At 54.3% G+C, this 16,918-nt stretch overlaps 1 protein-coding gene across 1 annotated transcript in view; it reads right to left on the bottom strand.

Moving 5' to 3' along the window:
• Positions 1-16,918, bottom strand: part of CEP250 (centrosomal protein 250) — a 116,513-nt gene that overhangs the window by 34,322 nt on the left and 65,273 nt on the right.

The following is a 16,918-nucleotide window of genomic DNA, read 5'->3' as shown; positions in this document are numbered from 1 at the left end:
CCAGGGACACCATGCGGAATTTGCAACGAACGAGGAACTGGTTGAGATACCGCAAGTCGAGGATGGGCTGGAGCCCACCCTTCGCTTTCGGGATGAGGAAATACCTGGAGTAAAAACCCCTGCCCTGGTATTCCCGAGGTACCCTTTCCACCGCTCCCAGGGAGAGGAGGCACTCCACCTCCTGATGGAGGAGGAGGGCATGCTCCGGGACCCCGGCCGGCTGCCCGAACAGGGGACAATTGGGAGGGATGGAAACAAACTGCAGCCTGTACCCTTGGGAAATGGTGCTGAGGACCCATTGGTCCGATGGTATACGGGCCCATTGCAGTCGGAAGGCCGATAAACTATTCATAAAAGGCAACTTTATTAACTGGGTGGGGGGAACACTGGCAACAGGCTCGGTGACCCCCCTCAATGAGTCAAAAACGCCGCTTCCCCGGCCGCCTGGCCTTAGAGGTCGCAGGCTGTGGGGCCAAACGGGATTGGCGTTGGGACCGACGCCTTTCTTCCCTCTGCCGCTTAGGCGGGGGCTCGTATCTGCCCCGAACGAAAGGAGCAGAGGTTTGAGGCCTGGGCTTGTCCTTAGAGGGAGGGACGTACAGGCCTAGTATCTGAAGGGCGGTGCAGGAGTCCTTCATCCCGTGCAGACGGGTATCTGTCTGTTCTGCAAACAGGGCCTTGCCATCAAATGGCAGGTCCTGCATTATAGACTGGGACTTGACTGACAACCCCGAGAGCGACAGCCACGACGCCTGTCGCATGGAGACTGTGGAAGCCATCGTATGAGCGACTGTGTCCACTGCATCCGAAGCTGCCTGGAGAGCTGCTTTGGCCATGGCCGCACCCTCGTCGATCAAGGCCCGAAACTCCTTTCCGTCCTTGTCCCGGAGAAGGGGCTCAAACTTAAAGAGGGAACCCCAGAGATTAAACTCATACCGGCTCAGCAGTGCCTGGTGGTTGGCCACTCTGAGCTGGAAACTCGCAGACGAATAAACCTTTTTCCCCAAAGATGTCCAGTCTACGAGTGTCCTTGTCTTTTGGTGTGGGCGCGGGCTGGCCATTCCGCTCACGGTGGTGGACCGACTCTACCACCAACGAGTTAGGAGCTAGGTGGGTGTATAGGTACTTGTGACCCTTTGTGGGGACGAAGTACTTCCTCTCGGCCTTTTTGGAAATTGACGCAAGGGAGGCCGGGGGCCAGAGGCCAGTGGTGATGTTGGCTACTCCCTGATGGAATGGGAGCGCCACATGCCCCGGTACCGAGGAGGCAAGGACATTGAAGAGGTTATCAGATGGCTCCTCCATCTCCTCGGCCCAGAGCTCGAGATTTGCTGCCACCCTCCTAAGCAGCTCCTGATGTGCCTTGAAGTCCTCTTGGGAAGAGGAAGGCGGTACCGCAACTGAATCCCCCGGTGCCGAAGAGGTGGATGGTGCGGTGCCTTCAGCCACAGACGGCATCGTGGGCTCGACGTCCAGGTCTGGTGCTGGAGTCGGTGCCGGGGGTTCGGCGCCCATGGTCTGATCCCAGTGCCAGGGAGGTGACGCAGGGCGGCCTTAAGAGGCTCCTGCCACGGAGCGAGGTCTCGGCTGCACAGGAACCTGAGGCCACGGTGCCCAGTGGCACCATTGTTCTTGCCAGGGAACAGCTTGGAAATGAGTTGCCTCGGGCGCCGGCAGGGCTGGTTGGTCATGTGGTGCGGTGCAACTCGGGGAGAGATGGCTGCGTGCCGATGCAGAAGTCCTGGAGGAACGCACAGTGCCGTAGGAACGACTGGAGCAGTCTCTGTCATGACGGCTCCTGCCCCAAGACTTCGACCTGGAGGATGTCGAAAGGTAAATTTCCGATGAGGTGTATCTGGACTCCCTGCGGCGCCTGCAACCACAGCGCCTCGGTTCCGGGGACTCTCGGGACGCACTCTGAGCATGGCCTCTGTAATGGCGGGCGCTTGAGTACGAGCGTCGGTGCCGACGGCGTCGAGACCTGTTCTTCTCGGACTAGCTGGAGGAGGAACGGCGTCGTCTCTTGTCACCTCCTCAACGGCATCCAAGACCGAAGGAGTGATATGCGCTCACTGAAGAGCCGGGACGCGGAGTCGACGTGTGTCGCGGGGCTCTACTCGGCACCTTGACCCGGGAAGGTGCCTCGACCTCTGACACCTCCGGGGAGGGCTGATGGGCGCCCAAGGGCGGATTTCCACGGGACTGGGGGCCCGACTGAGGCGGCACACCCGGCACCGGAAGCGCCAAGATATCACGCGCGGCCTGAGCTGCCTCTGGTCTCGACGGCATGCATACTTCGGGCGAGGTTCGCGTGGACGGGACTGGACTACTCCGCTCAGCACGAGTCGGAGGTCTATGTCCCGATGGGGATTGTGGGCTGCCCAACTCGGGTCTGGCCTCACCTCTCTCCTTCTCTCAGCGCTGCTGAGTCTTCCCTTGTTTAGGTGGGGAGCTGTGCTGAATCAGGACGGCACACCGGAGGCGCTTCGCTTCGCTCCATGAGGAGAGCTTGGAGTTGGATCTCACGCTCCTTCTTTGTTCGCGGCTTGAAGGAGCGGCAGATCTTACACTTCTCACTAATGTGAGCCTCGCCCAGACAGCGAAGACACTGACTGTGTGGATCGCTTCTGGGCATGGAGTTGCGACAGGAGTCGCACGACTTGAAGCCTGGGCCACAGGGCATGCCCCGAGCCCGGCTTCGCAAGAGAAAGTTCAGCAAGGAAGTTTTCCAAAGACTGGATACCACTAAGGATATAACGCTGCAGCCTAGGCTGGAGCAAGTTCTGACTACCTTCACTGGCAGCAAGAAGGAACTGAGGGTGGAGGGAGCGTGCAGTCCCCTTTATGGCATGATATGTCAGCACCACTCCATGGGTCGCAGTGGTGCTCCCCCACTACGGATACTGCTAAGGGAAAAACTTCCGGCACCGGTGCACGTGGCGAGCACGCACACCTATAGTGGAATACACATGAGCAATCACTCAAAGAAGAAGTGGTGTCGTCCTCATGAAAAATTGAATACTTGGTCCTATGAAGCCAGCCAGCTCTGCAACAGACTGAACTTTGGGGGAATCTACTTTATTAGGCAGGAAGGGTCTATTAAAAAGTGAAGACTCAGGTTCATGTCTTATGATTTTGTTTTGTACTTTAATCATTTGTTTCCATCACTCTCTCTTGTTTCTAGTAGAATCTCTATCCTTTCTGAAATAAACCTTCTTCTGTTTCATTATAAGTGCTGGGTGGTTTACAGGAGCAGTGATTTAAGGTAAAACTGGGATACATTGAACCTTTGGGGACAGAGGATCTGGGATTTCTGTGAGGAAGCAGTGTTGGGGCTGGAGAATACTTCAAAGGGACTTGGGGAGTAAGACGCATCTATTGTTAACGTACAAGGCAAATGCAGGGCTGGCATAGCCCAGAGGAGAATGCTTGAGTGGCTGGTTGGGTGGTGGTGTCACGGAGCTGACACTCAACTAGGCACAAGCAAGATTCCCTCACTCTCGAGGCAGAGGGTAACAAGATGACAAGGTAACAGCATTGGTGTAATATAGTAAGACTTGTGTAAGGCATTTGACTCGGTACTGCATGTTATTTTGATTAAGAAATGTGCATGGTACCAAATCAACATGGTACATATTAAATGGATTTACAACAGGCAATCTCAAGCTGTAATTGTTAATGGAGAATCATCATCAAGTGGCTGTGTTTCTAGTGGGGTCCTGCATGGATAGGTTCTTGAGAGAGAGTTAAGGGATGGCTTAATCACAGTCTACATGTACTTACATCGGGAACAGAAATTTGATAATGAGCTTTTCAGTCTAGCAGACAAAGGTACAACAAGATACAACTGCTGGAAGTTGAAGCTAGACAAATTCAGACTGGAAATAAGGTGTAAATTTTTAATAGTGAGAGTAATTAACCATTGGGACAAATTACCAAGGGTTGTGGTGGATTCTCCATCACTAGCAATTTTAAAATCAAGATTGAATGTTTTCCTAAAAGATCTGTTTTAATTCAAAGAGGAATTCAAGGAAGTCCTGTTGCCTGTGTTATGTAGGAGATCAGCGCAGATGATCACAGTGGTCCCTTCTGGCCTTAGAATCTACAGTAGAACCTCAGAGTTACAAACACCAGAGTTACAAACTGACAGGTCAACCACACACCTCATTTGGAACCGGAAGTACGCAATCAGGCAGTAGCAGAGACAAAAAAACCCCCAAATACAGTACAGTACTGTGTTAAACATAAACTACTTTAAAAAAAAAAAGGAAAGTTTAAAAAAAGATTTGACAAGGTAAGGAAACTGTTTCTGTGCTTGTTTCATTTAAAGTAAGATGGTTAAAAGCCACATTTTTCTTCTGCATAGTAAAGTTTCAAAGCTGTACTAAGTCAGTGTTCAGTTGTAAACTTTTCGAAGAACAACCATAACATTTTGTTCAAAGTTACAAACATTTCAGTTATGAACAACCTCCATTCCTGAGGTGTTCATAACTTCTGAAATTCTACTCTACTAATCTAGATTTCAGCTTCTGCCAGAGAAAAACTGTGAAACTTGATTCCTTAAGGAACAGTAAAAGAAATGAGAAAGTCTACCTCCCAGCATAAAAAAAAACAACCCACACCTACCAAAACAAGACATCCCACTGCACACAATTCTCTCTTGGGGAGAGGATGAGAGAACAAACAACACACAAGCGATGTATAGGCACATTGCTTAATGCACTACTGGAAGATGTTCAGATACCACAGAGATAAGTGCACTACAAAACCCTATATAGAAGACAATAGCATCACAAAGATTGCAAACTCCAAGTAACACTGGGCTGATGCCAAAGCATAATCAGTATGGAGTGAATCATGTTAGCAGCTATACATACAGGCCTGAAATAATATATAAGGGCCATCGTTTCCAAATGTAGGGGCCTAAAATTAGCAGTCTCAATAACTGGCCTGATTTTCAGAGATGCTGAGCACCTGTAGCTCATATTTATGTCAATGGGCACTACGGGAATTCAATGACCTTTGGTGCCTATACATGAATTTCAAAAGCACCTACACACTCCTAAGTCATATGTCCCATTAACTTTGATTTAGGGGATTTTGAAAATCCCACCCAGGGTGGTCAACTTTAGGCATCTATGTTTGAAAATTTGGGGAGCAAAGACTAATTAAATTGTTCTGAAAGCTATTTCTAAATCCATGGACCTGTACTATGTGTTATTTCCAGTCGAAAAAGAGTGCTGCTTGAGATGAACTGAAGTAGCTAAAGAGAGAGATGAAAGGAGGAGTATAAAATTACTAGTACAGGAGTGACTATGCTAAAATTGGTGTTAAACCTCTGAGCATGCCCAGTGTGTGGTAGATGCTTTTCAGAAGACTATGCAGACTGATTGAATTGAAGGCTCATGAGACTAATAACGTGCTTGGCCTGTTCTCCTGATCAGCTTGACTCCTGGGAGCTTATTAAATATATGACAGTCTGAAGTTACACAATGGTTCTCTAGGATAGCTCTCTAAGTTGGCCACTGTGCAACAGCCCATTCTCCAAGTGACATATCACATACAAACAGGAAAACTGGAGTATACACTGGTCACTTTGCAGTTTCTTTATTTAACCACGAAGCAAGCTCTCAGCACTTGCTCTTTACCCTCCACTGCCAGCATTCCAGCTCCTGATTTACCTTCTGGCTCTATGCCTTAAAAGGAGGCAGATTTCCCCGCCCTCAAAGCTGTTAGCTGTTTCCTGACATCTTCCTCTACGAGGAGGGTAAGGAACAAATAGATACCTACCTTTCCATAACTGTTCTTCAAAGTGTGTTGCACATGTCTATGCCACTGTAGGTGATGCCTCATGCACAAATGTCAGAGATTTTTTCCCCTCAGTGGTACCTGTCAGGGTGGCTTGAGTGCCCTCTGTCACTTTGCGCTACTGTGTGCTGGTCTAAGAATGTGGAGCTGCCCCCGACTCCCCTCAGTTCCTTCATACTGGTCTGACTCCGATACAGAGAGGAAGGAGATGGGTTGTGGAACTGACATGTGCAACACATCTTGAAGAACGACAGTTACAGAAAGGTAGGTAACAGTTTCTTCTTCTTTGAGTGATTGCACGTCAGTTCCATTGTAGGTGACACAAACAAACAGCTACAGAGAGGGTTCAAAGTCTATCTGAACAGTGATTGTAAGACCACCCATCTGAAACTGGAATCATCTCTGGACTGACAGGAAATGGAGTAATGAGAAGTGAAGGTGTAGACTGATGACAAAGTCACTGCTTTACAAATGTCAATAATGGGTACTTGAACCAGGAAAGTTGCAAAAGCTGCTTGTGTGCTGTCTAGTAGAATGTGCCTTTACTCTAGATAGTGGGGTTGTGTTAGTCAGTTGGTAACATAACAGATGGAGGAAGATAACCAGGAGGAAATTCTCTGAGAGGACACTTGATTGCCCTGAACTCTGTCAGCAACTGCCACAAAAAGTTGTGTGGAGGATCTGAATGCTCTAGTATGCTCCAGATAGAAAGCTAGAGCCCTTCTTACATCCAATGCTTCTGGTGATAGGGGTTTTGGAAAAATGTGGGCAAATAGATAGCTTGGTTAATGTGAAAACTAGAGACTACTTTTGTAAGAAACTTTGGGTGAGGCCGGAGATAAACTTTATCCTTATAAAAAACTGTATGTGGGGTGGATTCTAATCCCAGAGCTCTCAACTCACCAATCCTTCTGTCTGAGGTGATCGCTATTAGAAATGCCAACTTTATGGAGAGGTAGAGGAGAGAGCAAGTTGTGAAAGGGTCCCGTCAGAATTTCCAGGACTAAATTGAGATCCCAAGGAGGGATGGGATCTTGTACTTGAGGATATAATCTGGCCAAGCCCTTCAGGAATTGAGTAACAATGGAGTTGGAGAAAAGGGATCTATTATCCACCCGTACCAAATGCACCCTTCTAGAGCTAATCATCAAATTCTGTTTTAGATCTAGAAGATAGTCCAGCACAAGGTCCAGGGGTACTTGCCATGGAGATACATCTTCCCCAAGAAACCAAATGGAGAAGTGTTCCCACTTAGCTAGGGAAGTGATCCTAGCTGGGGGTTTTCTACTATTTTACAAACACATTCTGGATAGCCTTCAGGCAGGACTTTTCAAAGGGCGTCAGCCATGAAGCATCCACGCTGTGAGATGGAGAGCTTGGAGGCTGGAGTGCAATATGCAGCTGTGATCTTGGGAAATTATGTCTGGATCCAATGGGGAGGGACAGACGGGGCTCAGCCGACAGGGTTAGTGGGGCTGAGTACCAGTGTTTGCAGGGCCATGCAGGTGCTATAAGGATGAGATGAGCTCATCCTGCTTTATTCTGAACACGACTTTGCGAAGCAAAGAAATCTGAAGGAAGATGTACAGAAGGATATTCTCCTGGGATCGGAGGAAAGCATCTGTCAGTGAGCCTGAGCTGAGATCAAACTGGAACAGGTTCAGAGACGGGCTACTAGGATGATCCGAGGAATGGAAAACCTGTCTTATGAAAGGAGACTCAAAGAGCTTGGCTTGTTTAGCCTAACTAAAAGAAGGCTGAGGGGGGATATGATTGCTCTTTATAAATATATCAGAGGGATTAATATTAGAGAGGGAGAGGAATTATTTAAGCTTAGTAGATGGGGGAGGGCTAGCTCAGTGGTTTGAGCATTAGCCTGCTAAACCCAGGGTTGTGAGTTCAATCCTTGAGGAGGCCACTTAGGGATCTGGGGCAAAAATTGGTCCTGCTAGTGAAGGCAGGGGGCTGGACTCAATGACCTTTCAAGGTCTCTTCTAGTTCTAGGAGATTGGTATATCTCCAATTATTACCTTTATTACCAATGTGGACGCAAGAACAAATGGATATAAACTGGACACTAGGAAGTTTAGACTTGAAATTAGACAAAGGTTTCTAACCATTAGAGGAGTGAAGTTCTGGAACAGCCTTCCAAGGGGAGTAGTGGGGGCAAAAGACATATCTGGCTTCAAGACTAAGCTTGATAAGTTTATGGAGGGGATGGTACGATGGGATGGCAATTAATTTGGCAATTGAACTTTGATTATCAGCAAGTAAGTATGCCCAGTGGTCTGTGATGTTAGATGGGTTGTGATCTGAGGTACTACAGAGAATTCTTTCCTGGGTGCTGGCTGGTGAGTCTTGCCCACATGCTCAGGGTTTAACTGATGGCCACATTTGGGGTCGGGAAGGAATTTTCCTCCAGGGCAAATTGGCAGAGGCCCTGGAGGTTTTTCACCTTCCTCTGCAGCATGGGGCAAGGGTCACTTGCTGGAGGATTCTCTGCAGCTTGAGGTCTTCAAACCACAATCTGAGGACTTCAATAACTCAGACATAGATTAGGGGTTTGTTATAGAAGTGGATGGGTGAGATTATGTGGCCTGCATTGTGCAGGAGGTCAGACTAGATGATCATAATGGTCCCTTCTGACCTTAAAGTCTATGAGTCTATGAGAACAGAATTGATTGCATTTTCTGTTGGTTCTTGTCACAAATAGATCCACTTGGGGAGTCCTCCAGAGTCTGAACATGGACCTGGCCACATCTGAGCATAACGACCAACTCGTGTTGATCGGTGAAGGATCTGCTCAGCTGATCTGCCAATGTGTTTTGTTTTTCCGGAACGTAAACAGCTTCAAGGTGAACTGAGTGGGTTATACAGAAGTCCCAGAGGCAAACTGCCTCCTGACAGAGTTGTTTTGACCTCTCTTGTCTGTTTATGAAAAACATGATCGCCAAGTTGACTGTCAGAATAAGGTGCTGTCCATTAGTGTGCGCTGGTGTTCTACACCGAACATTTTTGCCTAGCATCTCGGCGCCCAGCTGCCGGCCCTGGAGTGGCGCCGACATGGCGCCCGGCCCCCTCCAACCGCAGTAAGCCTCCTTCCTCCTGCCGCTATTCCGCCTGTGGCCGATAGTGGTCTGGAAGGATAGAGTTCCTCAGTTCCTTCAGACCAGAAGAAGAAGAGAGGCAGGTACTACAGGTTCTTTCTTCCAGTTATTCCACATGCATTCCATTCCATGTCGGTTAAGCCTTACGAGGTCCCATACCTTACCGAGGTCATTCGGCGAGCGCCGTGAGGAGGCTGTACCACGCCTCGAGACTGTGAGGCTGGAATGTGCCGCACCGCCTGGGGCAGGCTGCACCTGGCTGGTCTGTGGCTGCTGGCACCAAAAATAGGTAGGATGGGCCTGTGTGCCAGCTGAAGGAGTAGGTGGCGGTCGACCTGTGGCGCGGTGGCATCGCAGCCAGGCGTGCGTCGCGAGCAGGCGGCGCCCTCATGAGGAGTGCGAATGCGTCGGTGCTGGACCAGACCGCACCCTTTCGAGCGCGAATGCAGGATGTCACCCAGGAAGGGAAATGACCGAGGAGGAAACCCTTCGCTTGTCGAGGCGGCCGAAGCGGCCCCAGGGTGGAGCCCTACGGACGCTGAGGGTGTGGAGCTCGCTGTAAACGAGAGGCGGCCCGAACCTGGAAGAGGTGGAAGAGCTGCTCCCTGATTAAGAAGGAAGGCCGCATCCACCTTGGGAGAGGGACCGGATGTGGAAGATCATGGAAAGGCCGGAGTGGGGAGCGAGGATATGGGAGGAGCTCGCTGGGCGGGATGGGGGGGCGGTATGCCACCTGGAAGGCCTGGCGAAGAAGGCCGCAGACAAGGTGAGCGTGAGCAGAGGGGCCGAAGGGGGGGCAAGGTGTTGGGGCCAGGGGAGAGGAGAGAGAGCAGGCCAGGGGGGGTCGGAGTAGGGGCGGGCAGCTGGGTGAGACCAGAGTCGGCTTCCCAGCTTGGTCGGGGCAACCTTGAACACATTAAAACGGGCAGTGGCCATCTATAAGCCGCCAGGTGCCGCCAGGTGCACAAATCTGGCTCCAGGAGAGCAGCCGAAGGCCCTTCAGGTACCAGTGGAGGAGGCAGTCGAGGAAAGGATCGCGAGAACCGGCAGCAGGGTGCTCCACGACGCACCCAAAGCGCGGCTGAGCACTTCGTCGAGAAGAGGTACTGCGAGCAGAGGCTTCCACTGCTGCACCGCTTCCCCAACTCGGTCGCCGAACAACCTCAAGGACCAGTCAACCACAGAGAACAGGCTGTAAGATGCAGGCCACTGCAGGTTCGGGTGACGACCAAGGAGAGATGCCGAGGGAAGAGGTCCGGGTCGAGGGGGGGGGAAGAATCGATCCGGATCGAGCTCGAGAGGGACGGCCAATGGGTACGGCGAGTATGCTCCGCGGAGCTCGCTCACTGAGTAGCAGGGCGCCAGGCGGCACAGAGTGAGCGGGAGGAGCGGATGGGGAGGGGGCGGGGGGGAGGATGGGACCCGTGGGGGGCGATGAGGGAGATCGGGGATGGAGACCGGAGCCGAGGGAGTCCGACTTCCAGGAGAAGTGGAAGGCCTGTTGGTCCTGGACCGAACAGGCTCATTTGGGGATCCCACCTCCGAAGGAGAGGTGAGCCACATCAGGGCGGGGGACCATCAGTGGGTCCGCCAGAGCCGACACCTGTCGAGACCTCAGAAGGGCACTGTCGCTGAGGAAAAGAACGAAGAACGGGTGTGGAGAAATCTCGCGGTCAGCCCAGTAGAGATAGGGATGCACAGCGGAGGGATCGCAGGGAGGATCGTTTGTTCAGATCCGCCTGTGAATGCGTGAGAGCGGCCGCCGTGTTGTCGCAGAGATACCGCCAGCGCGGCCCCGCCCGCCCAAGTGCCGACAGATAGCGGTCAGGGGTGGGCCGAAAGAAGACCGAGAGGCGCTGCAGTGGAGGCCTGCAGGCCCCCGCACCAGAGCCCCGGAGGATGGTTCCTGGGCCCCAGAGGAGGGGCGTGAGGAGCGCCGGGGGCCCTGGGGCCCCCCGCGCGATGCAGGTGACCGGACAGCCACCCGCGACCCTGCGCGAGCCGAGAGGAACCGGACCGCGACCAGAATAGCGAGTGCCGGCCGCGACCCGGCCTGAAGCGTGGCGCCTGGAACGTTAAGATATCAGCCTCAGCGCCGCGATGGTGAAGATGTAGCGTCTCGGCGTGACCGTGAGCTAGTGCCTGGAGCGCGCGCAGCACGCGGCAGAGAAGCACGAGCGCATCGCGGAGAGCCAGGCGATCGAGGAGGAGGGTCGACGAGGGAGAGAGAGGCTCGCGCGCAGGAGGCAGGAGAGGATCGAGGCAGGGGAGGCGAGGAGGCGGAGAGGTTCGTTGATAGGAGGCGAGCGGAGGATGAGGGACTGAGAGGTTGAGGGGAGGCAGGAGGCCAGGAGGGCGCTGAGGCGCTGACCAACCTGCGGAACTGGTGCTGACCACGCCCGCCGCACTGATAGCGGCACGCGGGGCACGACGGATTCAGCACCACGCCACACACGACCGAGCGCCACCACTTATACTCCACGGCGGCGGCCAGATGGCGGCGAGTGACCGCCACATGGAGAGGCGAAGGGGCCTGAAGCGAGGTGCCGCAGTTGCAACCTGGGGGTAAATTGAAGTGAAACATGAAATCAAGCATGGAAACCAGAAGCAAAGCCCCAAGGTTAAGCATCCTTCATGAAGGCGATCCACCAGTCTCCTCGGATCCCAGGAAGTGTCTAAGTCGAGGTGAGCTTGGCCTGCAATGAGGTCTCAGAGTATATGAGAAAGGAATTGTCTCCCGCTGGATGACCCTCGAATGGAGGATGTAGATGAGAAATATCTGAGAATCTCCCCCTCAGAGACTGGAGGCACCTCAGAGACCCGAGGGAGTGAGAGGCAGAAGGGGAGAGGGGAGGGGAGAGGGGGGAAATGGGGTGTCCCTGAAGAGCTGGAGGGGAGGGAGGTGGTGGGCCAGCTGTGAAGCTGGACGATGGAGCGGTGGGCTGGAGAAGTGGAAGAGGACCAGAAAAGGGATGGGGAATGGGAGTGAAAGGCAAAAGGAAAAGCCCATCAAAGGAAGTGGAGGAGGTGGCTCCGGAGCCTGGTGGAAACGCGCTCGAGGTCGGAAGGCGCGGCCCTTGCGCGGCCCGGGAGCCTGGAGCTCTGAGGCGGGTTGCGCGGCGGGGCCGGCGCGGTCGGGAGGGGGGCTGGGGTGGGGGCGGCTGCATGGCGGGCGAGGCCTGGGGTGGGTGAAGCATGCCCAGACTCCGCCCTGGCATGGGCTCCTGCATGGCAGCGGCCGCCAGGCCAACGTCTCCGCCGCCCTCCCGTCTGAATTCTCAAGAATCTCCTGGAAGGTTCTGACGGGATGTCGGGAGGAGGGGAGGTAGGTTGCCACGGTGGGAGGTGGGAGGACCAGGGCCACGCACGCGGCGCACCGCCCTGCGCATCGGCGCCACCGGCCTCTTTCTGCAGCCTAAGGTTGAGTCCGGCTCTCAGTCCGCAACCGCGCTCGAATTGAGTTTGCCCAGCTCCAGCAGCGCGGCCGGGCGGCGAATCATCTCTGAGGTCAGCTCGAATAGCTAGCACGAGGCCCAATTAGGGCTTGGAAACGACAATAGAAATCTGGTCTGGCTACGCCGAGTTGAGAACCTCCCGCCCAAAAATCTTACGCCCCATTAAGCATGCGCCGGGCCTGACTGGCATGTCCGTGCGACCCGGTCCGTGACCAGGTGGGGTGTATGGTGAGGAGACCACCAGCTGGCGCGGGTGGTGGGTCTTTACGCAGGTATTCGCACGGCGGGCGTGACCGAGGAAGGTGACTTCGCATAGCGGCATTGTTCTTTTGGATGGTGCGGATAAGCAGGAGCGCCACATTGTTGGGGGCCGCCTCGCCGTGGACATCCCGAATAGGGTCATCGACTTCTGGGGCTCCTCACCTTGGCTTTGCCGACGCTCCTGCCTCCTCTCCAGTGCGCCCTGAGGTCAATGGCGGGGCTCTGATGGCGCGCCCCTGCCACGCGTGGCGAGAGGGAGGGACGAGGCGCCGGCAGCACCTCTTCCTGTTGTTGTCCCACCGTTGTTCGTTCTGGTGCCACCGCCTGCGCGGCCTGCGCTGGGGTGGGCAGTGGCCGTGTGGTTCGGGGGTCTGGTGGGGCCTGGTGTCGCGGGCAGGTGGCCCGGGTGCTGGGCCGCCTCTGCCGGGCCTCTGGGTGGCCTGTGAGGCCTGCTCGCCTTGGCCGCCCCTGCCACCTCAGGCAATACTATGGGTGGGTCTGGCTCTGATGTGGGTCTACCGGCTCTGAATGACCGCACTGCGCTGAGGAGAGTAAAGAGTGGTCCGGGAGAGGGCCAGGGGAGGCAGCGGGGCGGGGGTGCGGGGTGAGGGGCCTTGGTGCGGCGGTGCGTGCCCGGCGGTGCGGCCGCCGCGGTCGGGGCAGTCCGGGCCGCCGCCTCTCGCCCGCACCGTGAAGGGGAGTGCGGCGAGCGCCGGAGCTGGTCCGGGGGGCGGCGGGCGGATCGCGCTGAGGCGCGCGGGCAGGGACGCAGCGGGAGCTCAGGGGCGAGCGGCGACCGGGAACTGTGGGCCGACTGCGATCGACCGGTGCAGCGGCGCGCCTTGACGGCGGCCCGCGGATGATTGCGTGCGCCGCGCTGATCGCGACTGCCTGCGCTGCGTCGCGGACCGCTGCGTGCGCGCGCGCCGGCGCCCCGGCCGCCGCGGCCTGCGCCTGATGCCGCCGCCTGCCGCGGTGCGCCAGACGCTGACGATGGTGACGCGATCGGAGCGTTCGCGGCGGATGGGCGGCGGTGCGGCGGTCCGGGCGCGAGGGACCGGATCGAGTCCAGATCCTGAGACGCGTCGCCTCGGTCGCCCGGGATGGGGGGGATCGGTCGCCGCAGCCGGGGATGGGACGCCGCCGCCCGACGGCTGGCCGGGCGCGTGATGATCAGGAGCCGCCGCAGGTCGAGGGCGCCTCGCGACGCAGTCGCAGCTCCCGACGCGATCGCATCCTCCCTCGCTCGCGGGGTGCGCACCGAGCCGGCGGTGGGCACCGCGCCGGGAGTGGCGGGCCCGTGCCGGCCGGCGGCCCTGCTGCTGCTGCACCTGCCCTGCGCACACCGGCTTGGCTAACGCCTCCACCGGCTGTTTCGCTGGGTGCTTCTTTTTGCCTGCCTTTTTGCGCCTTGTGCCCAGGGAGGGGGAGGAGTGGCCCGGAGCGCCGCTCGGCGGCTCGCTTCGTGCCTGCCGTGTGCTGGCCGCCGAGCTGCTCGTCGATGCGCTGGGCGAGCTGGCGCCGGCGCGCGAGGGAGCTGCCAGCCACTTTTTAGTTTAGCCAGCCGCTTTTTTAGCCGAGCCCCGCTCTTCGCCACACAACGAAGGAGCTTATCTGGTCTGGTCGCATGGGTCGGGCGCAGCGAGGGAGCGCGGAGTGGAGTCTGGGTCGCATGGGCCGCTGGCAAGCGGCTTGCAAGAATCTGAATCCCGTGCTAATAAGCATTGCCGCCGGGCGGAAGAAGAGCAACTTCCAATTCCCTACTCTAAAAACTATACTACTATACACTATACACATACTAAATCTATACACTATAACTAACTACTACTAACATATATACACTAGATATGGAGAAACACTAGCACTGTGGCGGTAAGGGCACACTACACTCCAACTGGCAACGGGCGGGCGGGAAGAAGGAACTGAGGCGGGCCGGGGGAGGGAGTATATAATAATGGTGCATGGCGGCGCGCCATCAGCGCGCGCCGGCCGGCCCGGAGTTGCTAGGTAAAAAATTCGAGGAGAGGAGCAGCACGACGCGCACACACCCACCATGGAATGCATAGGAGCAATCACTCGAAGAAGAACAATAGATTTTCCCCGCTATGTGGGGGAGGAAGGTTAAGCAGAATGTTAGGAACCATTAGGAAAAGAATAGATAACAAGATAGAAAATATCATAATGCCTCTATATAAATGCATGGTATGCCAACATCTTGAATACTGCGTGACCCAGCATGGCTGTTCTTATGTTCTTACGTGAGAAGTAGCCCAAACCTGGGGATGGCAGTACCGGGGAAATCATAGGAGGTTTTCCTCTCGATAAGATCAGCTTGAGAGGTTTGGACAGCAGTACTGGGGGTTCTCGATGTGGCGAGGAATGAGCTACAGGCACAGGGACTGGCTGGACAGTTTTCACTGCTGGTGAAACCGGTACCGAGAGGCTAAGCAAGTCTCTTGTGGCTGCATATGCCTCTGGAGTGGATGGGAGAGGTATAATTTGTTGACTCCTTAGATGTCTCTCAGGGGACAAACTTGATGAACTTGGCACGGCCTCCGGAGGCAATGAACCCTTCTTAGGAAGTGATGCCTCTCAGGTGGCTCTCTCTGCCACGTGCTTAATGGAGTCCCTACCTCTGTCTCGCCTCAGTACTGATGCAGCAGAAGGAGATGTGGAACCCGAGGAAGGTCTGAGTCTCTTCTTTGGCACCAGGGATAGGGGCAAAGGAGTCGGAGATATGTCCAGTGGAGTACGCTGTACTGACACTTAAGTACTCAGGGCACTCTCCCCATGCAATGACTCCAGTGGGAGGGTTGAAGTGCTGCTTCCATAAGCAAGCACTTAAGTCTCAGCGCTCTGTCCTTTTCTGAGCAGGGCTTGAATCCACAACAAATGTGGCATTTGTCACCACTGTGGGATTCTCCCAAACAGTTCAGACAGGTCGGATGGGGGGGTCACTGGCGGGGATGGGTTTTGAGCAGGTCCCGCAGAACTTAAACTCCAAGCAAGACATCCTACTGGTACCAGTACTGAAAGAGAAAAAATGGTCCAAAAAGGATGCAAAACCAGAAACCTATCACTAATTTATCTATAAACTAACTATCCAGCACTAACAACTACTAATTATAACTATATACAACGAGTGAGAGAAGCACTTGAATCAACAAGTCTGGAATTTCTCCAACAACCATCACTGACAATAAGAAGGACCTGAGGGGATTTGGGGGTGGCTCTGTCTTCTTATACCAGCATGTGGCAACAGAGGGTATTCAAGCCATCCCGATGGGTACCACTGAGGGAAGAATATCTCCGACATCTGTGCACAAAACACGCACACCCCTACAGTGGAATTGGCACGTGCAATCACTCGAAGAACATAACTTCTACCTCCAAACTGGCTCCCGCTACCTTTGGACTGGCAGCCCCTGTCAGGCATTGGGAAGATGGCTGCCTTTATCCTAGGCTCCATGCGGGATATTCTCTGCCAGGAGCATTACATTAGGGCCAAGAGGCAGTTTTCCGGATGCAGGTTAAGGAGCAGGGACAGTAATGCTGGCACTAGGGTGACCAGACATCCTGATAAAATCGGGACTGTCCCGATATTCAGTTGTTTGCCCCGTGTCCCGACGGATGTATGGTCAGGACGCCATTTGTCCCGATATTTTGGCTTGGGGCACTCTGGCTTTTTTTTTTGTTGTTGCTTGGGCCCTGCCCCGCCTATGTGTCCCGATATTTTGTTCTTGTCATCTGGTCACCCTAGCTGGCACTGGGACATACCTTAGAGGGCCTAACCCAGAGTTTAGTGACTTTAATTGGAAGATAAACTGAGAAAAAAAACCCTGTTATAATGACAGGAGAATTGGGCGCAGCCTGGTGAAGGAGTTGCCTCATGTTACAATGGCTCATATAACATCAGGCTCCCTGCTACAGTGAAAGTATGAAAATTGCTCTGTTGACTTCTCCCCCCAGACACCTGAGCTGAACTTTTTTCTGCAGACAGCTCATTCCGAGAAGCCAGGAGTCCCCATCCTAGAACAGAATAAAGGTGAGTGAAGTACAAATCCCTCATGCACTATTAATGCATGTAGCAAAGATAAATGAAAGGGCCCTCATATCTGCTCCTTTGGGCATAAGTAAGGCTATGTTTTAGTCAAGGGTATTTTTAGTAAAAGTCATGGACAGGTCACAGGCAAAATTTCATGGCCCGTGAAACAAAATTTCATGGCCCGTGACCTTTCCATGACTTTTATTATATTTGCCTCACTAAAACTTGGGGGGAGGGGAGAA

This window comes from Mauremys reevesii, linkage group 13 (genome assembly GCF_016161935.1).
Source record: "Mauremys reevesii isolate NIE-2019 linkage group 13, ASM1616193v1, whole genome shotgun sequence".
In the NCBI taxonomy this organism is placed as follows: domain Eukaryota; kingdom Metazoa; phylum Chordata; order Testudines; family Geoemydidae; genus Mauremys; species Mauremys reevesii.
The sequence above is the reverse complement of the archived record's forward strand: the minus strand, read 5'-3'. Positions and strand labels throughout refer to the sequence as shown.